The sequence below is a fragment of the Pinus tabuliformis genome, chromosome 8, assembly GCF_031772625.1.
Source record: "Pinus tabuliformis cultivar Carrire ecotype Pingquan chromosome 8, CPIR1, whole genome shotgun sequence".
Taxonomy (NCBI): Eukaryota; Viridiplantae; Streptophyta; class Pinopsida; order Pinales; family Pinaceae; genus Pinus; species Pinus tabuliformis.
The window spans coordinates 220,090,094-220,113,945 of record NC_142294.1 but is presented as its reverse complement, the minus strand read 5'-3'; the positions used below and the strand labels follow the sequence as shown (position 1 = coordinate 220,113,945).

Here is a 23,852-nt window from a genome sequence, read left to right as displayed (position 1 = left end):
TTAATTAGTTAATAAGTAAGTCAATTTATTAAATAAAGGAAGGGAAAATGCTTGGTTAATAAAAAAGAGCAAAAGTCTCTTGCACGTCCCTACCTCGAGCACGTACCCCATGAACCGATGGTATGAGGACAAGTGCTCTGTTCTTTCTCTTGAGCCCCTTTGAATATTCCATCCCTTTGGAGCTCCTAGAGGAAATCCACCTTTCTCCTAAATCCTTCTAGTGCACCCTCCTCCATAGGCATGTTGCCTTTCCACTTGACATTTGTCATATATCTACATTTGCCCATCCCACCTCTCTCCATAGTCTCCCTAGGAAACCTCTACTTCGCATCTCCACTCCCCCCTCTCATTAATATTCATTTTCATTGAGAGACATTGATAATTCTTATGAGTTTGATCATGAGCAAGGTTGTTGATGAAGAAGGCTTTCAAATGGAGTTCCTCAAACATGGTATTGACTATTTACATTGTTACATTGTTGATTTGTTTAACCATGTGTTTTTTTTTACATTCCTGCCTTCTACTCCCATTAGGCCATCCACCTGATCTTCAAATCAAGAGCTACATCATACCCTAATAATTACAATACAACCATGATTGGGCACTCTTTCATCAAGCTGTATTTTTTATTTTTTGTTTTCTTGTATTTTTAATAAATTTCTAAAAAAATGTCATATATTTACATAAGAGTATTTGCAAACAACAAAGTTTAGGACTCTCATCAGGCTTTACATGACAATGCTTCATTTATGTCTTTTAGATGAGCTCGAGTGATGGAACCTTAGAGTCAAGGAACATGTAGGTTTCAAATGGAAGTACCAAACCATTGATCACAATTTCAATGTTCAAGCCATCATTGAGAAGGTATGGCATCACTCTTTGAAAGCCTTTTGTTGCTTTATAGACTTTTGGAAGGAATTTGATTATGTTCTATGATAGTATTTATTCAAAGAGTTGATGGCATTGGCATATGTGAGAACTTTTGGATATGTTCTATGCAACTATACTATGGAGGATATGCAAGAGATAAGTGAGAGATATTGAATAAGAGATTTGTAAAAATTACATAAAGTGGTGTTTATATATATATATAGCAAGTTCTTTTATTCTTGTTAGAAATTGTTCAACCAATTTCATAATTATAGTAACATAAATACCATTTATTATTATGACATTTTTCTTTATGATGTTATTACTACACAACATTTATTACGCCTAAATAAACATTACAATGTTTAGCACAACCTCTTAATGTTTATTTCATTTTCCATAATAGCTAATATCGCCTGAAAATTTTCAAACTTATCCTTGTTGAGTGTTTGGTGGAGATGTTTGCCTTCTTGATCTTGGGACCTACAATAAATGAATTATAGTTTTTATTCTGCACCTTTCTTTGATATAGTGATAATGAATTTAAACATGTTTTTTTTTAAATGATAAATTGGAATTCTTATCATCTTGATAGCAATTTGGTTCGCATATTATAAAATTGTTGGTTGCATTTGTGGAAGCTTCAAATCACTTAAAATTAACCACTATGTCACATGTTACTCCAACTACTTTGTATCTTTCTTCTGTTGTGGAAAAAGCTATTGAAGGTTGTGTTTTACTTGGCCATAAAATCACCTTATTACGAAGAGTAAAAGCATAACTTGTTGTAAATTTCCTTTCATCTATATCACCTACTCGACTGCATCTAGAAAACCTTTCGACATGAAGTTATCATTCTTCTCAAATATAATTCCAGGCTATGAGGTACCTTTGATCTACTTAAGTACTTCGTTTGCTACATTCTAATGTGCCTCCCAGTGACAATTCCTTAACCTTGATAACATTCCAACTACAAAAGTTATGCTTGTTTAGTTGTGATAAGATGAATCGATCCTCCTCCAAGCTTATGATAAAGTAATTCATTAACCGCTGCATATATATCATCTTTCAAAAGCTTTAAGTTTTCCTCCATTGGTGTTTTGTGGGATAACAATATTCCATGCTGAACTTGTTCAACAATTCCGAAGCATGTTTTTCCTATGTGATGAAAATCTTGTTTGGTTGTTGCTAATCTTCAATGTCTAAACAATATTGCAATAATTCAAAGTTAATCATATCAAATGGTTTGCAAAACTATTTTTTCTTCCTTTATCAAGTCAGTAGCTAGTAATTATTATGTCATCAACATATACAACCATGGCATTGCATTTTTCATTGATATGCAAGTTAGGATCATAATCACTTCTCTTGAAACCAGTTGATCTAATATATTTAGCAATATTTTCTTTCCATGCTTGAGGGGCTTGTTTTAATCGATATAAGGCCTTCACCAACTTACATACCAATTCTTTTTGTCCTTCAACAACAAATCCTTTTGGTAGGCCGATATACATTGCTTTTTCAAATGCCCATTTAAGAATGCACTTTTGATGTCCATCTAATGTATATGCCGTCCAAACTGTGTTGCAACAACTAACAACATTTTGATTGTGATCAATTTTGTAGTGGGTGCAAATGTTTCCTCATAGTCTATACCTTCCTTTTGTGATATCCTTTTGCAACTAATTTGACTTTGTATTTATCGATAGAACTGTCTAATTGGACCTCAGTTCTATATGTTGATTTATTACTTATCTAATTTGCATCATTAAAATAAATTGTATCATAAGAATGCACAACTGTAGTCATCAAAGTAAGATTTATCTATTGAGGTTTTCAACTGTGTTCTTCTCTCGCCTCATTATATCTCATTTAGCTTTACATCTTGAAGAGTCCAATAGGGCCATTTTGGTCCTTTCTGAGATTGACTTCCATCTTGTTCTAACCCCAATTCTCTCCCTTTTTTTTTTCATTTCTTTTTGCTTCTCTTCTTTTCCTTCTATATGTGGAAAGAGTTTTGAATTCAAGTTCTTTATCATCAACTTGCAAAACTTCACCTTTCCCTTGAGATGTATGCACATGTGAGGGTCTTTCATCAAAAAATGGATTTCTACGTATAATTTGCATGCATTCAATTCAATGCTATATCCAATTAAGATACATTTCCTATTATTAGCTACCAATTTATGCCTATCTATATCTCAAATATGCGCACATGACAAACAACCAAAAACTTTGAAATTGTTATATCTTGTTTCCTCTTATTACAAACTCTCTCTATTGGACTTCAATTCAATAAAAAACTGAGGTATGACTTGTTTCAACCCAAATTTGATCACTAAGATGACACCCCTTCAACATGTGTCTAGTCGTTTCCATAACAAATCGATACTTTTGCTTTGCTACACTATTTTGTTGTGGTGAGTCAGTGACTTTGCAATAGAAGTTTGTTTTTAAATGCCATGATGATAACAAAAATCATGAAATGTCGTAACACCTTAATGCACTAACTACTTTCATTTTAAACCAGAACCTTGAATTGCTTAAAAATTGCAAAAACATGAGATCTATACTTCAAAAATATAGACTTATGTTTCTTGAAAAATTATCACTGAATGGATTAGAGAAATTTTGAGGCCTAAAATGGGCCTCCTAAGGAATATTATAAAATAATAGTGGAACAAATAAAATAAGATTAGGTTACATCATCAAATTTTAGATGGAAAAAAGAAAAAAACTATTTTTTCAACTCGTATTTTCAACTTATCTCCCTACGGTTTTACGCAAATTTCGAGCGGGAACAGTGGTTGGATGCGAAATTTAATTCCTCATCGAAGGAGTACCCATGTTGCATACTTTCGATGGACATTACCACATGTAAAATGAGAAATACATGTAAAAACATGATTTTGTTTTTCATGTATTTCTCATTTTTCGTGTAATAGGGTCCATCGAAAGTATGCAACATGGGTACTCCTTTGATGAGAAATTACATTCTGCATCCAATGAGTTCTCCCACTCCAAATTTGAGTAAAACCGTAGCGAGATAAGTTGAAAATACGAGTTGAAAAAATGGTTTTATTTTTTATTTTTTAATTTTTTTAATTTTCACTCCAAAAATGATGAATCATTCCCCATGGTTGACTTCATCTTTTGAATCCTATTGGTTCTTAGAAAGTTGATTTTTGTTGTACATTTTTGTTTTGAGACCCATTTTTGAACTCAATTTCTCTAATGGTCACATATAACTTAGCACCTCAAAGGGATTGGGTTCTCATTGGACCACAAACATGACCATGAATTAGCTTAATTGTTTGAGTTACTCTAGTTTGTCGTTATCAAATTTGAGACGATATTGCTTCCTTGCTAGACATGCTTCATGTACCCCTTTATCTTTCCCAATGTTTGGCAATCCATTCACCAAATTATGCTAATGGAGTAGAGTGAAATAAAAGTATTGAAGATGCTTGTATCTCTCATGCCATAGTTGATGTTCAGATGTAAAACATGTAAAAACTATTGGTATTGCTTTGGAATGCCACCAAGCCTGTATGTATCATTACATTGCAATCCTCTATCAATGATGTTGTTGTTATGATCTTTAATCAAACATTGTTTCTAATTCTAAATGGTAGCCTTATAGCTAGTCTATTTCACCATCCTGGAACGTCATACAATTTCTACAATCCCACAATTCTTGTTAAGAATTCTTCTTGGGCTAAGTTGCAAGACACAATATTAATCTATCTATGCCTACTCATTATTAGATTGCATTTTTGTGAGGGGTTCCAATTGATTACTAACTCCACTAGATAAACCAAGGATCATTATGACTCATACCATGTTTGTTTGGTGCTCCTTCTCCATTCCCATTCATATAAGATTTTGCTATCATTAAACTCCATTGGTTGGTGCAAGCATGAGTTGGCCATTATGTAATGAATTTATACCACTATTGAACAATATTAAGAAAAAGGAAGACCATGCTTGTTCTTTAGCTAAGCACATTGATACAACCTTGCTCAAACCATGGTTATCATACAATCACACTTCAAGCATGCTCATAATCCAAGTTATAAGCCATGTTAAAAGCCCAAGAAATAGTGTAGTAGTTTATGTGACAAATTATGCACGAGACAAAATTAAAACAATGTTGGATAGTTCAAAGATTGTGCTAGTCCACTCATCGTTTTGAGACCTATCACCTCCCAAATCACACTTGATGGTAAAATCTCTAATCCACAAGGCACAACCCAAGAGTTAACTACAAGGCTGATCATTGTCACCTAAGTAACCTATCCTCTTCACTTTAGGTCAACTCTCCTCCAACACATGGGGGGTATCCTTGGTAGGATTTCTAAAGCTAAGTAATGAGGTGCAAGGTGATGTCAGAGTAGCTTTGGTAAAATAATGTTTTTAGTATTGTTAGGATATAAAGGAGGGGATGGGAGGAAATAGAGATTAGTGCCAAATCCAACAAAGGCAATGGAGTCAAGGGAAATCTAAGGGGGTTGATGGGGTGAAGAAGAAAACCCCTCTTTAAATTGGTCTATTTTATCTGTCTATTACAATGAGGAGACTAGGGCCATTGAATTAATAGTATCTGATCTAATCAAGATGAAAATGGAGACCAACACTGTACAAAAAGGGGTCCTAAAGGAGAACCTTCACTAAAAAATTCAACCATAGCTTGATAAATGTATTCAATACCCTTGCTAAGATTCCTAATGGATAGACAAAGTGAGAATTAAGTAATTACCAAAAAAGGAAGGAGAGGAAATACCCCGAAGCATCTTCCTTGCAAGTGGTAGACTTCACCCTTCAATGGATCGATCTTGTTATCTTTGTAGAAGGCTTGGAAATTTGCCATCAATACTTGTGCACCAAATAGCAACCAAGAGAGATGAGCTCCAAGAATTGACATCAAATAGCTATGCACACCATAAAGAAAAAACCCTTGTATAACATATATGCTCCAAGAAAGATATGGTAGGCTATTATTTATATAGATTCTACCTCAAATTCCTTTACATTAAAATAATAACATCTCATGTAAAAACACTAGATCTAGCAATTGGGTGGAGTGAAGAATTATTTTCTCCAACTAATTATTCAACAACACAAAATAATAAAGTGGTTAAGGCCACATGTACAAGTCTCCAAGAAAGATACGCTCAATAGAGTGGGATCTCCCCATCAAAAAGGAAGAATGCGAGTCAAAAGTGAAACATAGAACCTCTATAGGCCTCTTACTGGGTAGATCGAGAACCAGCTCCTAAAAGTAGGGATTGAAAACCTTCTGAATCTAGTCCAAGGTGGATGTGGAGTTCTCAAAGGTGAAATATCCCAATAAACAATGAATAGAAACTCCTAAGAGTGGACAACCTCAAATGGAGGCCCAAAACATGAGCCATGTAGCCCTAGGAACAAGGGTGCTCTTCACCATGGAAATATATCAATAACAATCTCCCCAAATAACTAAAACACACGAGCTAAAATGGTTGGATGATCCTCAAACAAGTGGTCAAAATTGCAATGAAAATTACCTTGTGACATATTTTAAGTGCAACATAACTTCCTAATTTTTAAAAATATTTTTGTTATAACCACATTTTGGAAATCCTACATCTAATGGTACTAATTTGGCTGAAATCTGGGAAATCTATTAAAAGATAACTACTCTTGAAGCTAGGTTATTCTCAAAGTATGCAATGAATCCTAGATAAGGTTTGGAATGTCCTTGAGCTTCTCCAAGGTGAGACATTCCATAAACAAAATGATAAAATGTGCAAAGTAACCTCCAAAATTTGACTTCATCTTCAAATCAAGCAAATAGATCCATGATAGAAGTTCTCAACATGTGGAATGTGAATAATGCTTAACCATCTCTATGAAAAGAAGGGACATTCCCCTTTCATCCAACAATGTGCCTCAACATGTGTTTATAATCATTACCAAAATGGAAATTAAGGACCAGTAAATCACGAGGAGTAGTGGGTCCAAGTACAAGTAAGTCAACATATGCCATGGACCCATGTGCCAAGTCATTAACAACTCAACCGACTTGTCAAGGAGAAGCATGATCTCATTAAAACATACATGAAGTGAAGATAAGTGTGCATGCGTCTCCAAATGTGGTCCTAGGAAGAGGAGTGCTCAAGGTGATATATCATAGCCCATGCTACAAGTAATTTCTCCACGTGTCAATATAATCCGTAAGAGCTAGGGTGCTGGATAAAAGGAGTCCTAACCATGCCCATGTTATTCCATCCAAGTAACAAACTATGTGTAAGTTAGTGTATGCCAAGTGCTCTATGCCAACCAAATGATCAAGCCAATGCATTGCCCACTTAGCTCCAAAGTGGTAGAGCATTCCACCAAGGGATCCATATATTCTCATATCCAATCATCTAGCAAGGAGTGGAGAATAGAACCTATCATGATCAAGTTTAATGCTCTCTCTCTATGATAAGCAAGCAAAGCACCATCAAATGTCGTAGCACGTCGTCATCCACGTCATTAACAATCTAAGGAACTGAGTGAACACCCTAACCATCCAAAGCTCTTTGCAATGAAAATCATTAGGATAGTGAAAAAATTCACAGGTATAGGCTTCATGCAAAATTACGAATAATAAGGCCAATTTAGCTGATCAGCAAACACCCACATGTAGGTTGAGATGGAGGAGCAACCCTGTGGAAAAGAGGCAACACATAACACTGGGCATACAACCTATACAACCCACACATAACCCCTAATTGCTCAAGAACAACTTGTCTGCTCCATGGGATGTGTTACCGATCCTATTAGCAGGGTCGCTAAGGTTCAGGCAACTCGTTGGATGGGCACACACAGGGTAGAGACACACTATCACCATGGCCCAAGACCCCACTAATTATACCCAACACCTTTTGAATGGTCATTTCCAAATATAACCCAAAGTAATCCCAATTAAGATCGATGCCCTAGATGGGATCACTTGGAGTGGAGGTGTTAATCTTCTCAGAACTTTCAATCTGGCTTTTAATGTTGTTGTATGGAAGAAAAATAAACAGGGGATTTAGAAGTACCAAGATATAGAAAATATGGTGTGTAACCAGTTGACCAAATATGTAATTATATTTTGGTTTGGACCATTGGTGAGAGACTTATGGCTCAAAATAGCTTGTTGTCCTATAAAATCAGACTGTAAAGTCTAAGTAAAAATAGATACAATGACCTGTTAAGCCCAAATCAGCCACCCTACAAGTGCCTAAGCACTTCTAGATTTTATGTTTAAGGGTGGAGAGGCTTGACGATCAAAATAGAGGCTGCTTATAATACCTCTCCTCAAGCCATGACAACTGAAAAAATCAATTTCCAGCAAGCTGAAAATTCATTTTTTAGGAATTATGGTGAAATGCTATTGGGAAAAATGACTCAAGAGTTTCTAGATATGAATTTGAACTTTAAATGTGGATGGAAATGAAAAAGGTTCAACTCTAAATAGTGAATAAGTAATATTTAGCAAGATAGAGCCAGTGAGGGATTTTTAAAGAGTAACTTGGAAAATCACTAAAACCCCTGTCTTTGTTGTAGATCTTATATGCTACAGCCAATAAATCCTTGGATTTGCCAAATAATTCAACTAGATACAAGCATAAAATGTGCAATTAACATTTCTTTTATCTATCCTTGGTTAGATTTAGCAGTTTTGTTTAGTTTTCCCAAGGAAATGTTTGCTAAAATAAATTAGCAAGCAATTAAATCTTAAACTAATGCATAAAATAAAAGATTTTTAATTTTTGTATAAAAATGGTTATTGAGTTTATACCTGTGCCCAGGGTACCTCACTTTTGCAAGAGTGTGAAATCAACGCCTTGTTAGGTTGATCTAGCTTAATAAATCAAGTGATTGGATTTGTTCTCAAAGAGTCGCCCACTATTCACTTAATACCAATGTTGCACGACTCGTACTCGTATAAGACTCGTCACGACATTGACTCATATAAGACTCGGGAACGACCCTTATAAGACTCGTCAAAATACAACAAAAGCTTAAAATATGTTAAATTTTAAGCACAAAAAAGAAACTAATGACAATTCCAATCTTTATAAGTTATCAAAACCACAATATATGCAATAATTCATAACATCATCTCATATCTATAAAAGTACATAACGTATTCGATTTTTGTAAGCAAAACATTTAGATATTGAATAAGAAAAGGGCTCATGATTCCATAACTAAAATAAAAAATGTGAGCAAGTTCAAAATTCAAATACATATGTCATAAATGATAAATGATTGTCTCATAACAATCTTGAGTCTCATCACTCGTGGATGACCACGCAAAAAATAAGCCCTTGTGGAGCTAGTGGTAACATCGAAAGGCTTAAGCAACTGTGAGGCAGGTGTATTTGGAGTCTCCATTTGAGATGGCAAACTAGAGAGATCCTCAGTCTCTTCATCAAGCCAACTCAAATCAGGGGCCTCCTCCTCCACAACCCAATCAGACTCTAAATCAATAGTATCCAATAAAATTGGATTTGTATCCTTTGGTTGCACTTGTTTTGTGAGCATTCGAAGGTTGTAGTAGATGAAAACCAACTTCTCCAACCTCTCATGCTCCAACCTGTTTCTCTTTTTGCTGTGGATGTGCTCAAACACTGACGAATATCGCTCACAAGAAGAAATATTGCAGGGTTGACTCAGAACTCTGATGGCGAATTCTTGTAATTGTGGCGCCTCAGTGCCACAATCTATCCACTAATGAGCTGTAAAAAAATAACAACAAAGATTATCAGTTTGCAATGCCAAACATATAAAAGAGAACTAGCAAAATCACAAGCTAAGTTCTAACAATTTTCACTTACAAGGCATTTTCTTGTCCTTGAGATGTTGGCTTGAGCTGAATCCAAACATGCCAAATGCTTCCTTGTACGTATCTCGTTGTATGTTGATTTTGTCCTGAATATCTTGATCCGGGAACATCTTCTCAATGCATATCATGAGACCTCTCATCACCTCGGGATTTCTTTGAATGCTAGACCCCTCATTATAGAATAAGCTCAGATTGAGATATGCTCCTGCTACATGCAATGGTGAATGTAGTTGCCTATGCCACCTGGAATCAATAATTTGCCATATAGGGAGATATTTAGATTCATTTCCCTTATAGAAAGTCTTGATGGCCTCTTTGGCCCTGTTGACTACTACTGGTCAACTTCCCAGCAGTACATCCCCCTTTTTTCTTCGCAAAAAGGGATAGCGCTTGATCGACATGTCCGTGCCATTTGATAGTCATCGTCGACTTGATCAATTTATGTTGTAAACCCAGTCTGCATATTGAATTGTAAATAATCTTAGCAGATATGAGTCATGTATGTAAATTGCCTAGGTAGACCTAATTTTCTAGTGATAACCTACGTTCCGGAAGGTTTTTCGTCTCACCGATCCATGATCGGCAGAGTTTTCCTTCAGCCTAACCCCAAAGCCGGAATGGATTTTGTCATTAGAATCTTAGGAAAATCCTAGTGTGTTAATCTGCTAGATTATAGTTGTGTCGCAGAACTGGGTGGTTTATGAGGGTTTATGTCAAATGGGTTCTCCCCCTTGAGATGTAAAGTTGTAAAAGTCATGATGTAAAGTGTCTTGAGGGTTAGGAAATGTTTTTTAATCCCCTCATAAGTCCTAAGTCCTAAGTCCTAGGTCCTAGGTGATTTTTTCCAAAGGCTAAGTTCGAGGATCCATTTAAAAAAAAATAAAAAAAAATTAAAAAGATTGAAAATATATATATATATATATATATATATATATTAAAAAAATATTAAAAATAAAAAATAAAAATAATAAAATAAAGTAAAAATTTAAAAAGTAATAAAATAATAATATTTTGAGTAAATAAATGCAGAATTTCATTTTTTTTTAATGCATTTAAAATTCGACGGATGAGATTAAGAGATATCTTGATCCTCATCGACGGTCGAGATCATTTTGACATGGATCACTCGAACTAGCTGTTGGGAATTTTTACTTTAAATAGGGTGCTAGGGGTCATTTGAGATCAGATTTGATCTGAGATTCTGGTGCTAAAGAAAGCTCGCTTGTAGTCATTTTTTGTGCATTCAAGAAGACTTTGGGGTTAAAAATCTTGCTGGTGTTACTCTTCTGAAAATGCTGTAAGATTGTTCCATTTTTTCTGCATAATTTTATTTTCAGCCATTAATGATAGCTTAATGAAGATTGATCTAGGCATAGGTATCTTGTCTGATCTTTGGGGTTTGAATAATAGTTTAGATTCTGAAATATAGTGGCAGGTATCTCCATTTGATCGGGGTTTCACTATTGTTTTCTCCTCCTATGTTAATGTTTGATTTTAAGCTGTGCAGGAAATCCTTTTTTCAGATTTCCGGGCATTAGGGGAAGTTCTCGGCTGAACCAGTCAACTCTCGGGTTGTGTTTTCTGAAAGAGCCCAGCCAATTCTTGATCCCGGGCTTATCATTCGAAATAATTTTTATGAATGCATGCAGGGTTTTCTGAAGTGTTTTACATTAAAATTAAACTCTGATAATATTACTGTGATTATTGATAAATCTGGCTGTTTAAGAGTCAAAAGTTGTAAATATTGTTTAGCCGATCTGGGGTTTTAATTTTGGTTTTATGCGCGTATTATTTTAGGTTTTCTTGTCTTTAGCAGGTTACAGGTTGCAGGGTTTTTCTGAAGATTTCGAGGGTTTAATCAACTTCCTGCTATTTCTCAGTGTTTATTTCAGTTACAGGGATATTCTTAACCTTTTTTTTGAAGCAAATCTGCATGGCCTGTAGGATTCGACTTTCTGTCCAGCATTTTCTTGATTCACGCACTTTCAAACGTGTCACTCAAGCAATTCCTTTTCTCTTTGGCGCTGTTTTCTCTCCATGCAGTATCATTTCCCATCATAGCTTCCTACGCTGCCTCCAAACACATTCTTGATTCTCAGCTCCTTGCACAACTCTCACGCAGTCATAAAACGCGTCTACCTGAGTCCCCCACGCGCCTAACCTGCTGCCATAATCACGTTCTCTCTCCCGCAACATCATTCGCTCTCAAACCTGCATCAGAAACCCACATTTCTTCTTCCATCGACTTTTCTTCAGTCGTAGACCTGCATACGCAGCAACTAAAACCAAAAATTTGCATGCGTAAATATATATGCGTGAGCTTGTAAGAGCCTACAGACAGAAAGGAAATAACGAGGAATTTTTTTCAATCACCCTCGCGCAATCTTCCAGTCGGCTCTCCTGCTGCCGCCGTCAACCACTTCGACCTACACGCGCTGAACAAAGGTTTCGATTTTGGTTTGCTGCGTTGATATTTTTTTTGAATTACCTGCGTTTTAATGAAACCAGATTTCAAATAGACGTAACATAATTTCTATTAAATTTCCACATAGTTTTAGAGTTAGACTTTTTCAGTTTTTTTATTTTGTATGTTTAGATTTTTAGAATTAATTTTTATCGTTGTTCAAAGATTTTTTTTAGTTAGGTCTTGATTAATTCCATTTTAATTTTGACAAAAGGATTTTAATTTTAAAATTTAGATTCAGATATTTAGATTTTAAATTTTAGTTTTAAGTTTAGATTTATTTAATTTTGTTTAGGCTTAGATTTAATATATATATATATATATATATATATATATATATATATATTAATTAATATTAATAATAATAATAATAATAATAAATTCGTTGTGCTTCTGGTTAGGTTGTGTTTTGGATTTTTTTGTTAGGTTTTATTTTTTATTTTTTAATATTTTGAATGTTTAATATTTAGCTTTGTCTTAATTTTAAAGTAAATCCAAAAATCATAAAAAATAAAAAAAGAAAAAAATTTCATAAAAAGTTCAAAAGTTTTTTTTACTTTAGTTAGGATTTTAGTTTTAGATTTAAGTTTTGTTTAATTTTTAGATTTAAAGTCTTATTCTCTAGTTTTAGATTCAGATTAGGATTTAAGCTTGCTTTTTTTTTGTTATTTTATTTAAAAAATATAACAAATAAAGAAAAACATAAGAAATTATAAAACTTTAAAAATCATAAAGAGTTTCTTTTCTTATTGTTTAGATTTTTGATTTAATTTAGTTTAGAATTATTTTTATTTAAAGTTAGATAAAAAAAAAAATAGTTTAGAATTCTCTTTAGATTTAAATTTCATTTAGATTTAATTTTTGTTTTATCTGAAAAACATAAAAATATTTTGGAAGTATTTTGCCAGATTTAGTCTTGGCTCGGGGATTTATCACGTTTTATCTTTTTATGCTAAGGATAAAATTTTGATGTGAAGCTAATGTTTATGCGATTTAACATGCTTGAATGATCATGAATGTGATATATGGTTAGTGTTTAAAATTTCGTGGTTTTATATCGAATTTCATCTCTCGAAGCTTTAATCGCTGGAATATCATTTAAGCATTTTCTCTCATTTGGTAAAAGTTAGCCTTTATTTGAAGCTATTTGATGATAAATGATTGCTCTACGTGGTTTACTTTTCTGCAACATTTAGTGAGTAATCTTTCAGTGATTAAATCCGCAAGGCACTGGTCCATTAAACTTAACAAAATCAATTTAGTGCTTGTTTCTTCGTGTCTCCCAACCCAACTGGTCGACACTTGGTCTTCATCACCTCATAGGGTCTACCCCCCTTAGCCGCGGGAGACAGGCTTAAACGGAGAGATCAGGGATCAGAGTGACAGCCCCTGGTCTGAGCGTTATCGTGTCAATCTGTGCGACAACATTTTTTGGCACCGTTGCCGGGTACAGAGTTTTTCTGTTCCTGGCGTTTCAACGACATTTATCTTCTCATTTTTCATCATTCTCATCATTCTTTCTCATCTCGCATTTGAGCTGGCAGATTCAACATTTTTCGGCATCATTTGGATCTCTTTCATCACCTTATCTTTCGTCATATCAGCAACTTCTCTTCGATTTGTTTCTTGTTTGGGTGGCGACTCCATTTTCTCATTTTTCCTAGACAAGAAGCCTCCCTCATATCTACTTGTTGGTTGCTTTTTGGATCGTAGAATTAGATTCATTGTTTAAGTGGCGACTCCACTTCTTTCATCTCTTAATTTTCTTGAGCAAAAATCTCTTTCTATCATCCATTTGATCCCTTATTATTCATCATGGATTATTCATTTAAACAATGTCATTTTACTGATAATCTCCATGATTTTCTGAAAGAGGCCATTTCTAAATTATTTAAGTTCTCAGGTGGTGATTCGGTCGCTGTTAGACAACATTTAAACAGGTTTACTTGTGTAATGATCATATAGTGTAGACTTCCTCAATATAATCATGAAGATGTCAAGATGCGTCTATTTGTCCATTCTTTAAAGGGTGATGCTTTGAACTGGTTTAATTGTTGTCCTGAAGATTCCTTCATTTCTTTGCAAGACATTGTCGATGCTTTTAAAGATAGATATGGTGATCCAGATAGCTCGCCTTGTGCCCCTAAAATTGTGCAACAAAATGAAAGTAATCTTGTAAAAGGTCCAGCTGTCCAAGACAATTCTTCATATCAGAATGTGCCATCCACTTGTACCATTGCAGATCATAGTAGTGTTGACAATGAAAAGGAAGATCATAAGCAAATTATACAAGATCTATTGCGACTGGTAAGAAATATGGAGATAAATCAAACTAATTACGCCAATGATGTGAGAACTTTATGCACTCACCTGGAAAAGCATAATAGGGAGATGGAGATCATGCAAAATCAACATGGTAAGGAAATTGAAGCCATGAAGATTAATCATGACACAGAAATTAGTTTTATGCAAAGCAAGATGTCAGGCTTAGAGGAAAATATGACGACCATGCAAGCAAATCATAAGAAAGAGATAAACTCTATGCAGCATTGCTTGATGACCATGGAAGAAGACCATGCCAGAGAAATCAGTGCTATAAGGGCTGAACACTCTAGTCAGATAGACACCATTAAAATATAGTTTCAGAAATTTCAACAACAGTCGGAAGATGAAGGAAACCAGGAAGAATCATTAGATCAAAAGCCTTCTCATCCGCTGCAACAAGCTCCATCTTACTATGAGGAGGTCATTGGTTCGATTGAAAGGTGGTTAATTGAAGGTGATCCAGATAGAATTAAAAATGATAAAGCTCAGATGCAGGATAAAGAAAGACATGTCACGCATATCTTACATATTTCATCTGATAACTTTGAAGCAGAAAGTTCCATGTTATCAGTAATGCAGCTTGCCAGGAAGAAAAAGTGCAAAAGAAAGAGAATGAGAAGAAGATTTGATGCATCAGACGGCCGCGAGCCGCTTGATTTTCGGATAGGAAAAAGTCCTACCATATGTAGAAGTGGACATGGCACATCCGACAAGCAGCCGACAGATTTGCCTGAAAGCAGGCAAATGCTCAGTATACACTATATTGAACACATCTGATGCCATGGGGCATCCCCTGTATTTCTAACCTTACTCCTTGTTTTTTCAGCATTTTCATTTCTGTTTTAGGATTAAGATTTACTTTTCATGTTACTAGATAGTTAATAAATGAAGAGCTTATATCTTTCCTGTGCTTAATGTTATATGATGATTTTTGGATGGACACTACTTATGTTTTGTTGTGTGTTGCATGGGTGCAGATTCTAGATTCTCACATTCCTACAGTGCAGCAACGTGTCCCCAAGTGGAGCCAGATGTTGACCACTATTGGTCAACTTCCCAGCAGTACACCCCCCTTTTTTCTTCGCAAAAAGGGATAGCGCTTGATCGACATGTCCGTGCCATTTGATAGTCATCGTCGACTTGATCAATTTATGTTGTAAACCCAGTCTGCATATTGAATTGTAAATAATCTTAGCAGATATGAATCATGTATGTAAATTGCCTAGGTGGACCTAATTTTCTAGTGATAACCTACGTTCTGGAAGGTTTTTCGTCTCACCGATCCATGATCGGCAGAGTTTTCCTTCAGCCTAACCCCAAAGCCGGAATGGATTTTGTCATTAGAATCTTAGGAGAATCCTAGTGTGTTAATCTGCTAGATTATAGTTGTGTCGCAGAACTGGGTGGTTTATGAGGGTCTATGTCAAATGGGTTCTCCCCCTTGAGATGTAAAGTTGTAAAAGTCGTGATGTAAAGTGTCTTGAGGGTTAGGAAATGTTTTTAATCCCCTCATAAGTCCTAAGTCCTAGGTCCTAGGTGATTTTTTCCAAAGGCTAAGTTCGAGGATTGATTTAAAAATAAATAAAAAAAATTTAAAAAATTGAAAATATATATATATATATATATATTAAATAAAAATAATAAAATAAAGTAAAAACTTAAAGAATAATAAAATAATAATATTTTGAGTAAATAAATGCAGAATTTCATTTTTTTTAATGCATTAAAAATTCGACGGATGAGATTAAGAGATATCTTGATCCTCATCGACGGTCGAGATCATTTTGACATGGATCACTCGAACTAGCTGTTGGGAATTTTTACTTTAAATAGGGTGCTAGGGGTCATTTGAGATCAGATTTGATCTGAGAGTCTGGTGCTAAAGAAAGCTCTCTTGTAGTCATTTTTTGTGCAATAAAGAAGACTTTGGGGTTAAAAATCTTGCTGGTGTTACTCTTCTGAAAATGCTGTAAGATTGTTCTATTTTTTCTGCATAATTTTATTTTCAGCCATTAATGATAGCTTAATGAAGATTGATCTAGGCACAGGTATCTTGTCTGATCTTTGGGGTTTGAATAATAGCTTAGATTCTGAAATATAGTGGCAGGTATCTCCATTTGATCGGGGTTTCACTATTGTTTTCTCCTCCTATGTTAATGGTTGATTTTAAGCTATGCAAGAAATCCTTTTTTCAGATTACCGGGCGTTAGGGGAAGTTCTCGGCTGAACCAGCCAACTCCCGGGTTGTGTTTTCTGAAAGAGCCTAGCCAATTCTTGATCCCGGGCTTATCATTCAAAATATTTTTTATGAATGCATGCAAGGTTTTCTGAAGCGTTTTACATTAAAATTAAATTATGATAATATTACTGTGATTATTGATAAATCTAGTTGTTTAAGAGTCAAAAGTTGTAAATATTGTTTAGCCGATTTGGAGTTTTAATTTTGGTTTTATGCACGTATTATTTTAGGTTTTCTTGTCTTCAGCAGGTTACAGGTTGCAGGGTTTTTCTGAAGATTTCGAGGGATTAATCAACTTCCTGCTATTTCTCAGTGTTTATTTCAGCTACAGGGATATTCTTACCTTTTTTTTGAAGCAGATCTGCATGGCCTGTAGGATTCGACTTTCTGTCCAGCGTTTTCTTGATTCACGCACTTTCAAACGTGTCGCTCAAGCGATTCCTTTTCTCTTTGGCGCTGTTTTCTCTCCATGCAGTATCATTTCCCATCATAGCTACCTATGCTGCCTCCAAACACGTTCTTGATTCTCAGCGCCTTGCACAGCTCTAACGCAGTCATAAAACGCGTCTACCTGAGTCCCCCACGCGCCTAACCTACTGCCATAATCACGTTCTCTCTCCCGCAACATCATTCACTCTCAAACCTGCATCAGAAACCCACATTTCTTCTTCCATCGACTTTTCTTCAGCCGCAGACCTGCATACGCAACAACTAAGACCAAAAATTTGACATGCGTAAATATATATGCATGAGCTTGTAAGAGCTTGCAGACAGAAAGGAAATAACAAGGAATTTTTTTCAATCACCCTCGCGCAATCTTCCAGTCAGCTCTCCTGCTGCCGCCGTCAACCACTTCGACCTGCATGCGCTGAACAAAAGTTTTGATTTTGGTTTGCTGCGTTGATATTTTTTTTGAATTACCTACGTTTTAATGAAACCAGATTTCAAATAGGCGTAACAAAATTTCTATTAAATTTCCACATAGTTTTAGAGTTAGACTTTTTCAGTTTTTTTATTTTGTATGTTTAGATTTTTAGAATTAATTTTTATCGTTGTTCAAAGATTTTTTTTTAGTTAGGTCTTGATTAATTCCATTTTAATTTTGACAAAAAGATTTTAATTTTAAAATTTAGATTCAGATATTTAGATTTTAAATTTTAGTGTTAAGTAGATTTTTTAAATTTTGTTTAGGCTTAGATATATATATATATATATATATATATATATATATATATATATGATAATAATAATAATAAATTCGTTGTGCTTCTGGTTAGGTTGTGTTTTGGATTTTTTTGTTAGGTTTTATTTTTTATATTTGAATGTTTAATATTTAGCTTTGTCTTAATTTTAAAGTAAATTCAAAAATCATAAAAAATAAAAAAATAAAAATTTCATAAAAAGTTAAGAAGTTTCTTTAGTTAGGATTTTAGTTTTAGATTTAGGTTTTGTTTAATTTTTAGATTTAAAGTCTTATTCTCTAGTTTTAGATTCAGATTAGGATTTAAGCTTGCTTTTTTTTTTGTTATTTTATTTAAAAAATATAACAAATAAAGAAAAACATAAAAAATTATAAAACTTTAAAAATCATAAAGAATTTCTTTTCTTATTGTTTAGATTTTTGATTTAATTTAGTTTAGAATTATTTTTATTTAAAGTTAGATAAAAAAAAAATAGTTTAGAATTTTCTTTAGATTTAAATTTCATTTAGATTTAATTTTTGTTTTATCCGAAAAACATAAAAATATTTTGGAAGTATTTTGCCAGATTTAGTCTTGGCTCGGGGATTTATCACGTTTTATCTTTTTCTGCTAAGGCTAAAATTTTGATGTGAAACTAATGTTTATGTGATTTAACATGCTTGAATGATCATGAATGTGATATATGGTTAGCGTTTAAAATTTCGTGGTTTTATATCGAATCTCATCTCTCGAAGCTTTAATCGCTAGAATATCATTTAAGCATTTTCTCTCATTTGGTAAAAGTTAGCCTTTATTTGAAGCTATTTGATGATAAATGATTGCTCTACATGGTTTATTTTTCTGCAACATTTAGTGAGTAATCTTTCAGTGATTAAATCCGCAAGGCACTGGTCCATTAAACTTAACAAAATCAATTTAGTGCTTGTTTCTTCGTGTCTCCCAACCCAACTAGTCGACAGTTGGTCTTTATCACTTCATAGGGTCTACCCCCCTTAGCCGCGGGAGACAGGCTTAAACAGAGAGATCAAGGATCAAAGTGACAGCCCCTGGTCTGAGCGTTTTCGTGTCAATCTGTGCGACAACAGGCCCTATCCATGCACTCACAAATATATCCCATTGTAGGTTTCTCTCCATCCATCAATCTCAAGACTTTCACAAGGGGCTTAGTGAAGCTGACAATCTCAGTCTTTTTGCCCCACAAACTATCAGCAAAGACATGTGTTTTCAAAGACATTGCTTCTTGTTTTGTGCTATCTTTCTAAGATACCTATTGCTGGCTACAAAACATTCTTCTCAAAGCTTGGTACTCATAAAAAAGGCTTTGGAGGGAAAGAAAGTTTGTAGCAAACCGTGTGACAGTTGGGCGACTAAGCTCACCCTGTGCGAATTCTGATGCAGAAGCATGAGGCTTAAAGACAAAAGACTTCGAATTTTATTCCAAAAATACAAAAAAAGTTTACAAGCAAAGGAGTGGGATCCTTTCGCTGTCACTTTACAAAGCTTTCTAGATAGGATTTGAGCTAGAATTCAGGGATTTGAATTATCTTGTAATTAATTCAAGTATTTAGGCTTAGTTGAGATTCTTGAGGAGAATATCATGAAAATTAGATATTATCTAGGATTAGGCAGAGTCGATCCATTGATTTAGGATCTGATTGTTGTATGAGCAAGTATTTATGTAAGTTTTGAATTAGTAGAAGGGGATTTTTGGCTGAGGAGGATTGGAATGTAAAATTTGGAATCTCTCTGTATCTCTGTGAATATTGTGCATGAATGGTCAAATCCTGGAGGTTTTAATTTCCTTCAAAATATTTCTGAGTTTTGTTGATTTTCAGTTTGAGCCCTTTAGAATTATATTTTGTATAATCTTGGTTGTCGCATCTAAATCTTCACTCACTGTTCATTGAAATAACTTGGATGTATTCGAAATCACAGAAAATAATTTACAGACAGACTAAACTTGGGGGAAGTGCTAAGTCTTGGTGGAACGAGGAAACCTGACAAATTCGCGAGAAATCCAGAAGAAGATTAGAATCGTCCGATCAGATAGATTCAACAGATCTAATGGTCATCGCGTGCCAACAAGCGCAGACGTTAATTCCAAAATCGGATTTGATAATTTATAAAACTGAGTTAGTAGCTTAGTTAATCGTGACCGTCTGCTTGAAGCGGTTAGATCTGACATTGATTGCGTTGGAATAAGCACGTGAGTTAATTTAAATTTCAGACGTGATAAAGTTATGAACTGGGGTTTTAATTCATTTTGGTTTCGTGGAAAATTGAAGTTTTGCCATATACCGTATAAATTAAATAAGTCTGCTATTTTAGCAGAATAGCTAAATTTGGAGGTTGATGACTGATACTCCAAAGAAAACTCGAGAAGAAGTTCCACCCAAACTAGAAGTAGTAGTTTCTAGTTTTAAACGATTATCCTTAACACTTGCAACCAACCCACCATTAGTGGTATCAGAGTAGCTTATTGACACTGAGCATGATCTCAAAGATTGGAAAAAGAAATCCAACATGGCTTTCAGAGTTGGAAGAAGACGTGGTGGTGGTCAAAGAAGAGGAAGACCAATTGCAAATGCTGAAGTGTTGGAAGCTATGCAATAGATGCAAGCTAGATTAGAAGTAGTGGAAATGAGAAATGAAAGAGATGCAGGTGTCGGAGATGTTAGTGAGCCTGAAGTTGACGTTGCAAAAGAAGAGGAACCTGCAGAAGTTACTCTTGAAATGAAATTCTTTAAATCAGTGTTGGGATCCACATCTAAACCCAGACTTGAGGTTTCAGTTTATACAGGAGGTTTAAATCCTGAGGAGTTGGTAGACTGGATTAATGACATGGATAAATTCTTTAATTATGAAAAAATGGAAGAAGGAAAGAGAGTGAAATTTGTTGTTACAAAATTGAAAGGACATGCAACACTTTGGTGGGATGGAGTGCAGGCAAAAAGAAGGAGACTTGGTAAGTAGCCAATTAAAAATTGGAACAGGATGGTGGCAAAGTTGAGAGGTAAGTTTTTGCCAAGTGATTATAAACTTTCATTATATAGACAGATGCAAAATCTTAGACAGAGGTATTTGATAGTGAAAGAATACACAGAGGAATTTTACAAAGTGAGCATAAGAGCTAGACAAATTCAAGATACAGACGAGAAGGTTGCAAGATATATAAATGGTCTCAGAATGGAGATCCAAGATGAGATAAGTGTGTTGTCTCCTAAAACAGTAGAAGAGGCTTATCAGATGGTATTGAAGGCTGAAGAAAAACTCATGAGGAAGCAATCTGCCAGAAGTAGAGGTACTTTCCGAGGAAGAGGAAGTCAAGGTGGTAGAGGAAGATCTACAACACCTAGAGATGGAGCTAGCAGCAGCTCGAATTAGCATACACCCACAGAAGGTGATGCAAGTGGCAGAAGGAGTTTTTCCAGAGGAAGAGGAGGCAGAGGTAGAGGAAGAGAAATTAGATGTTACAAATGTAACAAGCTGGGACACAGAGCCTATGAGTGCCCAGAAAATGCAGGGACAAATCAGAGAAATGTAATTGTTGCTCAGACTAAAGAGGAAGCAACAAAGGTGCCAGAAGAAGAAAATGTACCAAAGAAAGGGGAATCTTTGGTAGTTAACAAAGTTTTGTTAAAGCCGACAAATGAAGTTGTTGAACTAGCGTAGAGAAAGACTTTGTTCAGGGCTGTGTGCAAGGTTCAAGGATAATGTTGTCAAATGGTAATTGATAGTGGTAGCGCCGATAATTTGGTCTCTACAAAAGTGGTGGAAAAGTTGAAATTAAAGACAAAGAAACATCCAACACCTTACAAGGTGTCATGGCTTCAAAAAGGACATCAATTGTTAGTGAAAGAACAATGTGAAGTGGAGTTGTAGTTGGGCAGATACAAAGACAAAATTCTGTGTGATGTGATGCCTATGGATGTGTGTCACATATTGCTGGGAAGACCTTGGCAGTATGACAGAGGAGCTATGCATGATGGGAAAAAAAACACATACAAATTTGGTAAAGATGGTATAAATCATACATTGTTGCCTATGGAAGAAGAGGATGCATCAAGAAAATTTGATCCAAAGACTCTATTGCTGAGTGGAAAAGAATACTTGCAGCAGATTGAAGAGAATGAGGTAAATTTTGCATTGATTTGCAAACCCAAGGTAATAACTACTTCTACTAAAATTTCTGATTTGCCAATTGAAATTCAAGAGATGCTGGAAAATTATTGTGATATCATTGTAGATGATTTGCCTAATGAGTTACCACCCATTAGAAAAATCAGTCATCATATAGATTTGATTCCAGGGGCAAATCTTCCAAATAAAGTAGCTTACAGGATGACTCCCACAGAAAATGAAAAAATAAGAAAACAGGTTAAGGAATTGTTAGATAAAGGACTAATTAGAGAGAGTTTGAGTCATTATGCAGTGTTAACAGTGTTGAGTCCAAAGAAAGATGGACGCTGGAGAATGTGCACTGATTCAAGAGCAATCAACAAAAGAACAATTAGGTACAGATTTCCTTTACCTAGAATTGAAGATTTGATGGATTGTTTAAGTGGAGCAAGGTATTTTACAAAGCTGGATTTAAAAAGTGGGTATCATCAAATAAGGATTAGAGAAGGAGATGAATGGAAAACTGCTTTTAAAACAAATAAAGGACCGTATGAATGGATGGTAATGCCTTTTGGGTTATCAAATGCTCCTAGTACATTTACGAGGCTTATGAATGAAGTGCTGAAAGAATTTATTGGTAAATTTGTAATAGTATATGTTAAACACACACATGGGTAGCAACAGAATATGAAAGATAAAACATGAGAGTACGTTTTTTATTAACAAATGATATACATTTATAGTACATGGCTTGAGCGTTGGGTTCCACATCCCAAGGTCTCTTGGACTTCCTTAGTCTATTCCACTTCCACACTAACCCATAGAGGATTAGGTGTCCAACAGTATATCTGAATGATATATTAGTTTACAGCAGATCTAAAGAGGAGCATATGAGACATCTGAATTATGTCTTATAGATGCTGCAACAAGAAAAGTTACTGCTAAATTTAAAGAAATGTGCATTCGTGAAGGAAGAGATGGTATATTTGGGCTTTGTTGTTTCTGTTGATGGATTAAAGATGGATCCAGAGAAGATAAAGGCAATCATAGAGTGGCCCTCACCGAAAAGTGTTTTTGAGGTAAGAAGTTTTCATGGTCATGCTAATTTTTATAGAAAATTCATAAAGAATTTTAGTAAGATCAATGCTTCTATTATTGACACTATAAAGAGGGATAAACAACCCCATTTAAATGGACTGTTGACATAGAAAAAAACTTCCAGCTGGTGAAAAAAAAGATCACTGAAAAACCTATTTTAATTTTGCCTGATTTTAATATACCTTTTTCAAGTGAAATGTGATGCTAGTGGAGAAGCTACTGGTGCTGTTTTAAGTCAGGAGGACAAACCTGTAGCTTATTTCAGTGAAACACTGAATGAATCGAAGAAGAAATATTCTTCTTATGATAAGGAATTTTACACAGTTGTGCAGTCATTGAAAAAGTGGAGACATTACTTGATGTCTAAGGAGTTTATACTTTATTCAGACAATCATGCATTGCAGTACATTATGCAAAAACCAAAGCTTAGTCAGAAACATGAAAAATGGGCAGAATATCTTCAAAGTTTTAATTTTGTATTAAAACATATAAATGGCCAATCAAACAAAGTAGCAGATGCCTTAAGCAGAAAAAGTATCCTTGTTCAGGGAAGTCAAATTCAAGTGTTGAGTTTTGATTTTCTTAAGGAATTATATGAGAAAGATTTAGATTTTAAAGAAGCATATGAAGCTTGTAAAAATCCTGTTTTGTTAGAGAAAAGTAAGTGGCTGG

The 23,852-nt window shown here is 34.8% G+C and overlaps 1 protein-coding gene across 7 annotated transcripts in view; it reads left to right on the top strand.

Annotated features, from left to right (window-relative positions):
* Positions 1-23,852, top strand: part of LOC149234940 (histone-lysine N-methyltransferase ASHH3-like) — a 343,338-nt gene that overhangs the window by 249,397 nt on the left and 70,089 nt on the right. For 3 of the 7 annotated variants that reach the window (XR_016246140.1, XR_016246137.1, XR_016246138.1), the window contains one exon: positions 761-864. The exons of the other annotated variants lie outside the window; for them this stretch is intronic. The gene's annotated coding sequence lies outside the window, so the exon portion shown is untranslated. The remainder of the gene's footprint in view (positions 1-760; positions 865-23,852) is intronic. 7 annotated transcript variants of the gene reach the window in all.